Genomic DNA, 10,055 nt, shown 5'->3' with positions numbered 1-10,055 from the left:
CTAAACCACTTTAAAACAGTGGCTAAAACTATAGTTTAAATGCCTTTTTAAATTACGAAGGTTGCAAACTATTTCAAAATCCTCACATTTCATTTTGTGGCATTGCACTATAATTCTTTGGAATTGTTTTAGCCAGTGGCATAATCTTGCAAAGTCATTAGTGGCTAAAAGAAAAGGCAAAAGCTGCTGGAAAAGAAAAACAAAAAAAAGAAAAGGAAAGAAGAAGGGGGGGAGAGCCCCTGGCCTCCCCTTAGGCTTCGGCCCATCCCCCTGGACTTCGGCCCACTCCCACCCATCCAGCCCAATCCCCCCCGCACTGGTTGCCCCTCTCCCTGCTTCCTGTTCCTCGGTCTCAAACCGCAACAGGGACGTGCTCCCGCCCAACCACCTCGCCGGCCAGCCGATGAGGGGATAAGGACGCCGACGCAGCGCCCCCTCGGGTTCCCCTCCCCATCTCATCCACTCCCCCATTTCCCCTTCTCTCTCTCCCTCTCCTTCATTTTGGAGAGGAGGCCGACACGGTCGCCGCCGTGCCTCGCCCGTCCTCGTGGCTACCAACCTCGCCGTGCCTCGCCGACCTGTCCAGTAGCTCCGCCGTCGTCGACTACCTCATCCCCATCCACGAGCACAAACCGGGAAGCACCGCAGCCGCCGTTCGTCCTCGTCCCCATCTCCAGCTGCCATCGATCTTCTTCGTCTCTGGCGCCGTCTTTGCTGCTACTAAATCTCCGAGGGCCACCATGCGTGCCGCAAAGTGAGCCCCTCTTCCCCTTGCCTCGCTCCCCTGGCCTCTCGCGCTCCCGTAGCCACCGCGTCCGCCATGGCCGAGCTCAGCTCCGCCGCATAGCTTACCGCTTGTCGCTGTCGCTACGGGCCTCCTCCGGCCTCACCTCCACCACAGGAGGGCGCAGCTCGCTCCGCTTGTTCGGGCGAGCACAGCAACGCCCGGAGCCGACGCCCGTAGCTCCACCTCGTCGACCGCCCGAAAGACGCCGCCGTCCGTACTCGTCGTCGCCAACGTTACCGGCCAAGTCCGGTCGTGCCTCTACCACCATTCGACGCGGCGTCGTTCGCTCGTTCGAACGCACCCTCGCGCGCGCGAAACGATCGCCTATAGACGATTCCCGACGCCGGCCCGAGCCCTCCACCGCGTTTTGACATTGCGGCGTCAAGCCACCGGCCACCGCCAATGTGGCACACCTGGGGCCACCCCCTGGGTCACTGCCAGTGGGGCCCCTCGCCCCCTGTTGACCAGTTGACCTGGTCAACCGTGCTGACTGGGCAGGCCCCAGGCACTGACGTGCGGGTCCCACTACTTAATCCTCTAATTAAAACATTTTAATAATTAAAACTAATTACTTTAGTTAATTAGACACTGACAGGTGGGCCAAGTAGTTTTACTAACTAAATTTAGATTAGTTTAAACTCTGTTTAACCCACTGTCTATGACAGGTGGGTCCCCCATGTCAGTTTTGACCAGTCAACCAGACTGTTGACTGCTGATGTCACTCCTACATCATGCTGATGTCATATTCCATTTCTGTTAATATAAATAATTCCAGAATATGTTTAAAACTTAGAAACTTCATATAAAATAAACCGTAGCTCGGATCCAAAAACTTTGTACATGAAAGTTGCTTAGAACAACGAGACGAATCCGAATACGCGGTATGTTCGTCCGCCACACATCCCTAGCTTAGCAAACCTCGAACCTTTCCCTTCCGGTTCATCTGTCTGATAGACGTCCGGAACTGGGAAAACATTCCCGGATGTTTTCCCTCTTCGTCTGTATCACCTGGCACCGCATTAAATCCCTCCTAGCACCGCGTTTGACCATGCTATGCTTTATGATGCTTTGATTGCTCTATTATTTATTGTGTTCCCTCTCCGTTACTTCTTTCTGGTAGACCCCGAGACGGCTGTTGATGCCACTATGTTCGACTACGTCACCAACGACCCCCTCCTTGCCAGAGCAACCAGGCAAGCCCCCCCTTTGATCATCCCAATATCGCCCATTCCATTCTCTCATGCTTGCATTAGATTTTGCTACTGTTATTGTTTGCTCCTATTCTGATGCCTAGCCTGCTTTTGTATCTGCTGTTGTACCTTACCTGCTTATCCTAAATTGCTTATCCTAAACTGCTTAGTATAGGTTGGTTAGTGATCCATCAGTGACCCCCACCTTGTCCTTGTTGCCCCTGCTTCATCATTGAAGACCCGATCAACGAGATTGAAGACCAGGCCCCGGCACCGCACATCACCTTCCCCTTAGTTGCTCGACACTACTTGGTTACTATCGAGTGCCGAGGGTGAGACCTCTATAGCACTTCTGATGTTAACCCTGTAGTGTAGTTATTCAATCATGGTCATCGAGGGTGATTCCGCCTTAACCACTTCCGATACGACTCTGTCGTGCAACCCCTCAAGTGTGAACCTCGGGGGTAATTCCTCTTACGTTCACCTTGATGATTACATCAACTGGAATTCACCGGGGGTGATTCCTCGGGTTTTCCCCTTGATGTTTGGACACACGGTTACTATGGTTACTATGACTTGACACTGAACCATGTTACTAAAGACGGATCGACCCTGAGGGGTACCCGCGCGAGCATAATTGCGAGTGATGTGGAGTCGGGTTGACCTGGAAGGTGCCCGTGAGATAATTACGAGGCGTGGCCGGGCATTCTTAGCCCTTGCCGAAGTCCTCGAGACAGGGCAATGGGGTCACATCTTTCGTGAGTCTCTGCTTGTTACCGCGCGTTCCTAATCCACTACGATTTGGATATTTGATCCGAGGGGCCTCTGGCCTGATAGCACTAACCATCACGTGGGCATAGTATGGGCGTTCTGCATCGTATACATCAGCCGAAGCTTAATAGACGTCAGCGACTGAGCGGCACGCGCCGGGTTGGACTGGTAAGCTCCTTACTTTTTAAGGAGGTAGCTAGGTCTGCTCACCGGCCGTGTTCGCAATGTGCAGGAGTTCCCGGGGAGATGGCCCATGACCCCTGGGGGCATAGGTTTAGTCCGGCGTGCTGGCCTCTCTATTAAGCCTGGGTCGGGTTGCGGCATATTGTTTGGACGAGGCCGGGCATAACCCAGGAAAGTGTGTCTGGCCGGAGTTAATCGAGCGTGGTGGGTAAGTTGGTGCACCCCTGCAGGGAAGAAAACATCTATCGATAGCCTGTCCTACGGTAACGGACACTCGGAGTTGTATCCCGATCGATACAACTAGAACTGGATACTTGTGATGAGAATTGGATGATGATGAGAATTGGATTGTGATGACAAATGGATAGTATGGCTCTGGGATTGATTTCTCGCAGGGAGTCGAGAAAGGATCTCTGGCCGAGGTTGATAACACTACTACTACTTTACTTTATGCTACTCTACTCCCTCCTGTTTGCTGGAAGATGGTGGTTTCCAGAAGATGCTAGTCTTCGATAGGACTAGGCCTTCTCTCTATTCTGGCATTTCTGCAGCCTAGTCCATATATACAACCTTCCTTTGCTAATGTTGCATATGTAGTGTAGATCCTTGCTTGGGAGTACTTTGGATGAGTACTCACGGTTGCTTTGCTCCCTCTTTTTCCCCTTTTCCATTCTTCTCGGATGACGCAACCAGATGACGGAGTCCAGGAGCCAGATGACACCTTTGACGACAGCTACTACCCCGAGGGTGCCTACTACCACGTGACGGAGACCGTCGATGACCAGCAGTAGTTAGGAGGCTCCCAGGCAGGAGGCCTTGCCTTTTCGATCGATGTTGATTTTGTGCTAGCCTTCTTAAGGCAAACTTGTTTAACTTATGTCGGTACTCAGATATTGTTGCTTCCGCTGACTCTTGTGTAATCAAGCTTATGTATTCGAGCCCTCGAGGCCCCTGGCTTGTAATATAAAGCTTGCATTATTTTTAATTTGTGTCTAGAGTTGTGTTGTGATATCTTCCCGTGAGTCCTTGATCTTGATCGTACACATTTGCGTGAATGATTAGTGTACGATTGAATCGAGGGCGTCATAGGTATTCTATGGAAGTACTGAAATAAGTGGTAACAGATAGTTTTGTGATAGGATAAATTGTAACGAGCAACAAGTAACAAAAGTAAATAAAGTGCAACAAGGTGGCCCAATCCTTTTTGTAGCAAAGGACAAGCCTGGACAAACTCTTATAATAGGAAAAGCGCTCCCGAGGACACATGGGAATATCGTCAAGGTAGTTTTCATCACGCTCATATGATTCGCGTTCGGTACTCTAATAATTTGATATGTGGGTGGACCGGTGCTTGGGTACTGCCCTTACTTGGACAAGCATCCCACTTATGATTAACCTCTATTGCAAGCATCCGCAACTACAACAAAAGTATTAAGGTAAACCTAACCATAGCATGAAACATATGGATCCAAATCAGCCCCTTACGAAGCAACGCATAAACTAGGGTTTAAACTTCTGTTACTCTAGCAACCCATCATCTACTTATTACTTCCCAATGCCTTCCTCTAGGCCCAAATAATGGTGAAGTGTTATGTAGTCGACATTCACATAACACCACTAGAGGTTAGACAACATACATCTTATCAAAATATCGAACGAATACCAAATTCACATGACTACTAATAGCAAGACTTCTCCCTTGTCCTCAGGAACAAACGTAACTACTCACAAAGCATATTCATGTTCATAATCAGAGGGGTAATAATGTGCATAAAGGATCTGAACATATGATCTTCCACCAAATAAACCAACTAGCATCAACTACAAGGAGTAATCAACACTACTAGCAACCTACTAGCACCAATCCCGGACATGGAGACAAGAATTGGATACAAGAGATGAACTAGGGTTTGGAGATGAGATGGTGCTGATGAAGATGTTGATGGAGATTGCCCTCTCCTGATGAGAGGAGAGTTGGTGATGACGATGGTGATGATTTCCCCCTCCCGGAGGGAAGTGTCCCCGGCAGAACAGCTCTGCCGGAGCCCTAGATTGGTTCCGCCTCATGGCGGCGGAGTCTCGTCCCGAAAGGTTCTCCTCTATTTTTTCTCATCGAAAGACTTCATATAGGAGAAGATGGACGTGGAGAGCCACTAGGGGGCCCACAAGGTAGGGGGGTGCGCGCAGGGGGGCACCCCCACCCTCATGAGCAGGGTGTGGGCCCCCTGGCCTTCATCTTTGGCGACAATTTTCTTTATTTATTTTAAGGTATTCCGTGGAGTTTCAGGACTTTTGGAGTTGCGCAGAATAGTCCTTCAATATTTGCTCCTTTTCCAGCCCAGAATTCCAGCTGCCGGCATTCTCCCTCTTCATGTAAACCTTGTAAAATAAGAGAGAATAGCCATAAGTATTGTGACATAACGTGAAAAACAACCCATAATGCAATAAATATTGACATAAAAGCATGATGCAAAATGGACGTATCAGAACGCAAGATATCTCTAGGGAGAGAGGGTGTGTTTGAGCGACATACAAGAGAACAATGGAGAAATATGAGACCCTAGGAGACAGAGTTTGTGTTTGTGTGTGAGAAAGAGATACTGAAGAGGAAGAGTCGTAGGTTCTCATATCTAAGGAGCGAAAGACATCTCTGTATGAGGGGTGTGCGAGTGGCACACATGGGAATAGTTAGAGAAATGAGACCCCGGGAGACAAAGTTTTGTGTTTGTGTGAGAGAAAGAGATTCCACATGTGAAAGTGCTAGTTATCGACTAGAGGGGGGTGAATAGGCGATTTTAACGAAAGTCTTCAAAACATGAAAGATTCAAAGACAAACGCGAAAACAGGACCTATAAACATGCAACGGAAGATAAACTACACTAGACAAGCCATAGTCAGATAAGTATGAAACTAAAGCATGATGACTGATAGCAGCTAGGTAGTAGGATCAGGATGGAAGATAGTATGAAGCCAATCAGAACAAGTAGTCACACAGTGAAGTCAAACAGGCATAGCAATCAGGCAATGACTTCACAAAGACGAACTGTAAGAAGGAGAGTAAGAGATAGAACCAGTGCATTGTGAAGACAAGGATTTGTTCGACCAGTTCCAGTTGTTGTGACAACTGTACGTCTGGTTAGGGAGGCTAAGATTGAAATCTGAAGACCGTGTCTTCACCTTATTCCCCTTGAGCTAAGGACATACAGTCCTCGCCCAATCACTCTGGTAAGTCTTCAAGATAGACTTCCAAACCTTCACAGACTTCGTTCACCGGCAGTCCACATTTACTCTTGGATGCTCAGAACGCGACGCCTAACCGGCTGGAGGATTCACAGTCCTCAAGAGTAACAAGTCTTCAGAGCACGCGGACAGACAGACTTCAGTGATGCCAAACACTCTTTGGGCTCTAGGTGTTTTGGGCTTTGTACTCACAAGGATTTCTCTCTCAAACTCTTCAGAGGTGGGTTGCTCTCAACGACAAAAGCCGTGCACTAACTCTGAGCAGCCTCCAATTTATGGTGTAGGGGGTGGGCTATTTATAGCCACTAGGCAACCTGGCCTGATTTGTCCAAAATGACCCTGGGTCACTAAGGAACTGACACGTGTCACAACGGTCAGATTTCAAACACACGCGACAGCTTGACTTGGGCTACAAGTAAAGCTGACTTATCCGACTCTGGATAAGATTTGCTGTCATTGTCTTCGCTCGAAGACATAGGATTTTGGTTGAGCATCACTTCAGTCACTCTGACTTTGTTCACTTGGACCCCACTTAACAGTGCGGTGGTTCCTATGACTCAACAAAGAAGAAAAGAAACAAAAAAACTACTAAGTCTTCGCACTCCATAGTCTTCACTCAATGTCTTCTTCTGTCATAGTCTTCAATGTGAATATCTTCACGTACCACCATTATCTTCAATGTCTTCATACATTTTTAGGGGTCATCTCCGGTAGGTAAACCGAATCAAAGAGGGACTACTACCTGTGTTATCCCGCAATTCTCACAAACACATTAGTCCCTCAACCATGTTTGTCGTCAATAATCCAAAACCAAACTAGGGGTGGCACTAGATGAACTTACAACATGGAGAATCATAGCTAGAGACACATAGCAGGGAGCGCGATATACTTAGAGAGAGATAGAGTGATGAAGGTCAAGGGAGAGAGTACCGTCAGTGTGTTACGAAGATAAAAGATCATTGTCGACATACAGGTAGCACGAGAGATGCCTGAGAGACGATGAACGCGTATAGGTCCAAAGAGATAGTCCTATATAAGCATGAGTGATAGCTATATGAGACGAATATCTGGATTAAAGGGGATTCAAATATTTAAACTGGAGATCACGACATCGATAATATCATAACGCCAATTGGTGTATCAAACATGCATATTCATTTGAATTTGGCCACATGTGTAATGTTATATAGTTTTTCAATATTGGTGATCCATAGATTCTTCAGTTACAAACAATGCATGGTTTATATGAAATTAATGTCTAAACGGGATTACACTATATGTTGCGTGTGTGAAACACATTATACATGTTTGAGAAGTTAAAAAAAACCGCATGAAACACACATTAATTGGAGACAGTTAGCGAGGAATGCATACATTGGATTTCAACATAAAGTGGTTTCAAATATTTGAAAATCCAAATTGATGGATACAACCTTATGAATCTGAGATCATGCCATTTGTAAACCATATTTATGTATAAATGGTGTTTTGCTTTTGAAAGTATATATATAAAAATGATGTATATAGAATGTAATTCCAATTGAAAATGGATCCCGCCCGAAAAAAATAGTAGAATACAAACGGGATTCGAATTGAGTTGGCACGGTAAACATGCACTGTGCAAAATTTGAACGAAGCGGGGAAAGTCGCAGTAACCGCCCGAAACCAAAATCCGCGAGATGGAAATCACTACTGCCTATCCCTGTCGCGCAAAGCCTATCTGCTGGATTTCTATAGGTTTCGATAGGGGTAGGTTTGTAATTTCACCCAAACTTGACATAACCGCCTCTCACCCGGATTCATACATGGTGGGCGCCAAAACACAGTGTGCCCTCGGTCGAAATTGACTCCCTCCCCGATTCATATTCATACACGGTGGGCGCCAAAAACAAACTCTCGTCGGCAAATATTTGGTGTATGCAAGATTACCGTCCTATCCCCATCCGACTAATGTTGCTGTGATGTGAATATATTCTTCTGTCATAGTCTTCAATGTGAATATCTTCACGTACCACCATTATCTTCAATGTCTTCATACATTTTTAGGGGTCATCTCCGGTAGGTAAACCGAATCAAAGAGGGACTATTACCTGTGTTATCCTGCAATTCTCCCAAACACATTAGTCCCTCAACCACGTTTGTCATCAATACTCCAAAACCAAACTAGGGGTGGCACTAGATGCACTTACAATCTCCCCCTTTTTGGTGATTGATGACAAACTGGTTGAAGTTTTCAACGAGAATATAAATATGTGAAATTGTAAAGGATGACGTATTGTCTTCGTAAGTAGCAAAAGGCTCCCCCTAAAGATGTGCATATGAATAATTTTCTTTTGGAATGCAAATACACATGGCAGGTTCTACTTGTGGAGATCCTCTTCAACTTATGAAGACAATTCATCATGCATGATCCGATGTAACGAAGATAATGACATGCATAATGAAAAATGGACGTCTGCAAAATGATTTAAGTGCGGAAGTTATCGTCGCACATGCGGAATTTATCATCGCATCACAAAATAGCAAATAAGTAGCAGACGACCATCGAGTTTAAGTGTTACAACTCAGAGAACCAAATGTATCAAAAGCACGAGTTGTAAACACTAGGCAAAATATAATGCAGCCGCCCATATGAACCCGCTTGAAGACTATCAACTCATAGCTTCTCCCCCTTTTGTCAGTAAGGACCAAAAAGGGTTGAAGACATTGAGCCTCTACTCGTTCCCAGAAGGAGTAGGAGAGGATGCAGGGTTGGTGTCGAGGTTTGGCGGTGCAGATGAACTTGGAGTAGTGTCGATGCGTGTTGGAGGTGGTGAAGTAGCATCATCTTGATCATCGATCACATGAGCATTCATAGTTGCAGCAGAAGAGGAGTACTCTGAGTCTTCAAGAGATGGAGTGCGCCGCAGAACAACATTTCTGGGCGGAGTGGAATCAAACTTGAATCGTTCTGAGAAGCCATCGTCCTGAAGATCTTCCCCAACACACATAAGCGTCAGCCCTTTCCATGTGCGTCGACAGGTTTCATGCACGACAAAGGCATTCTTGGTTGCAAGATTGCGAATGCGATTGACGTCAGTCATGATGCTCTGCATCTGGCGCTTGAGCCAATCATGATGCCTATCATGTTTCTGATGCAGGCCAACGAGAAGCTCTCGGTCATTGAGAACACGAGATCGCTTTCGAGGCCGTTGAGCAATTGTGCTGTTGGTGGCTTTGGTTGGGGCACGGTGAGGTGCACGTGTAGTACCAGCCAACGGATAGACACGAGTGGCAGCCAACACACCTTCAATGGGCTGAGTGAAGCTCTGACGATCAATGTTATGAAGATAAAGTGGCTCCTTGTCAGGCTCTGGATAGATGGCTTCAACAGACATATCGACATCTGGCAGGAAGACAATGTGGTTGCGCGCAGATGGCTGATAGTTGAAAGCAGTGTGAAGCTTGATCAGACGCATGATCCATGGAGCATAGAACTTCAAGCCAAAAATGTCAGATCCTGATGCAGCAAGTTGGCGGATGAGGACATCTTGTGCATTGAAGCATTTGCCATGAAGAATATGGAAGACCAATGTCTTCATTGCACCTTCTAGCTTAGCCTTTGGAGAATGTCCTTTGATAGGCCAGAGAGTTCTCCTTATGATGTGATAGTGAAAGTGCTAGTTATCGACTAGAGGGGGGTGAATAGGCGATTTTTATCAAAGTCTTCAAAACATGGAAGTTTCGAAGACAAACAATAGAAATGACCTAATTGATATGCAGCGGAAGATAAACTACAACGAGCAAGCCATAGTCAAGTATGCAATAATGTGAACGTATAAAGACTAATAGCAGCAAGGTAGTAAGGATCCGGATGGAAGATAGTATGAAGCCAATCAATGATA

Source organism: Triticum aestivum, chromosome 7B, assembly GCF_018294505.1.
Source record: "Triticum aestivum cultivar Chinese Spring chromosome 7B, IWGSC CS RefSeq v2.1, whole genome shotgun sequence".
Classification (NCBI taxonomy): Eukaryota; Viridiplantae; Streptophyta; class Magnoliopsida; order Poales; family Poaceae; genus Triticum; species Triticum aestivum.
This window is presented reverse-complemented; position numbering follows the sequence as displayed.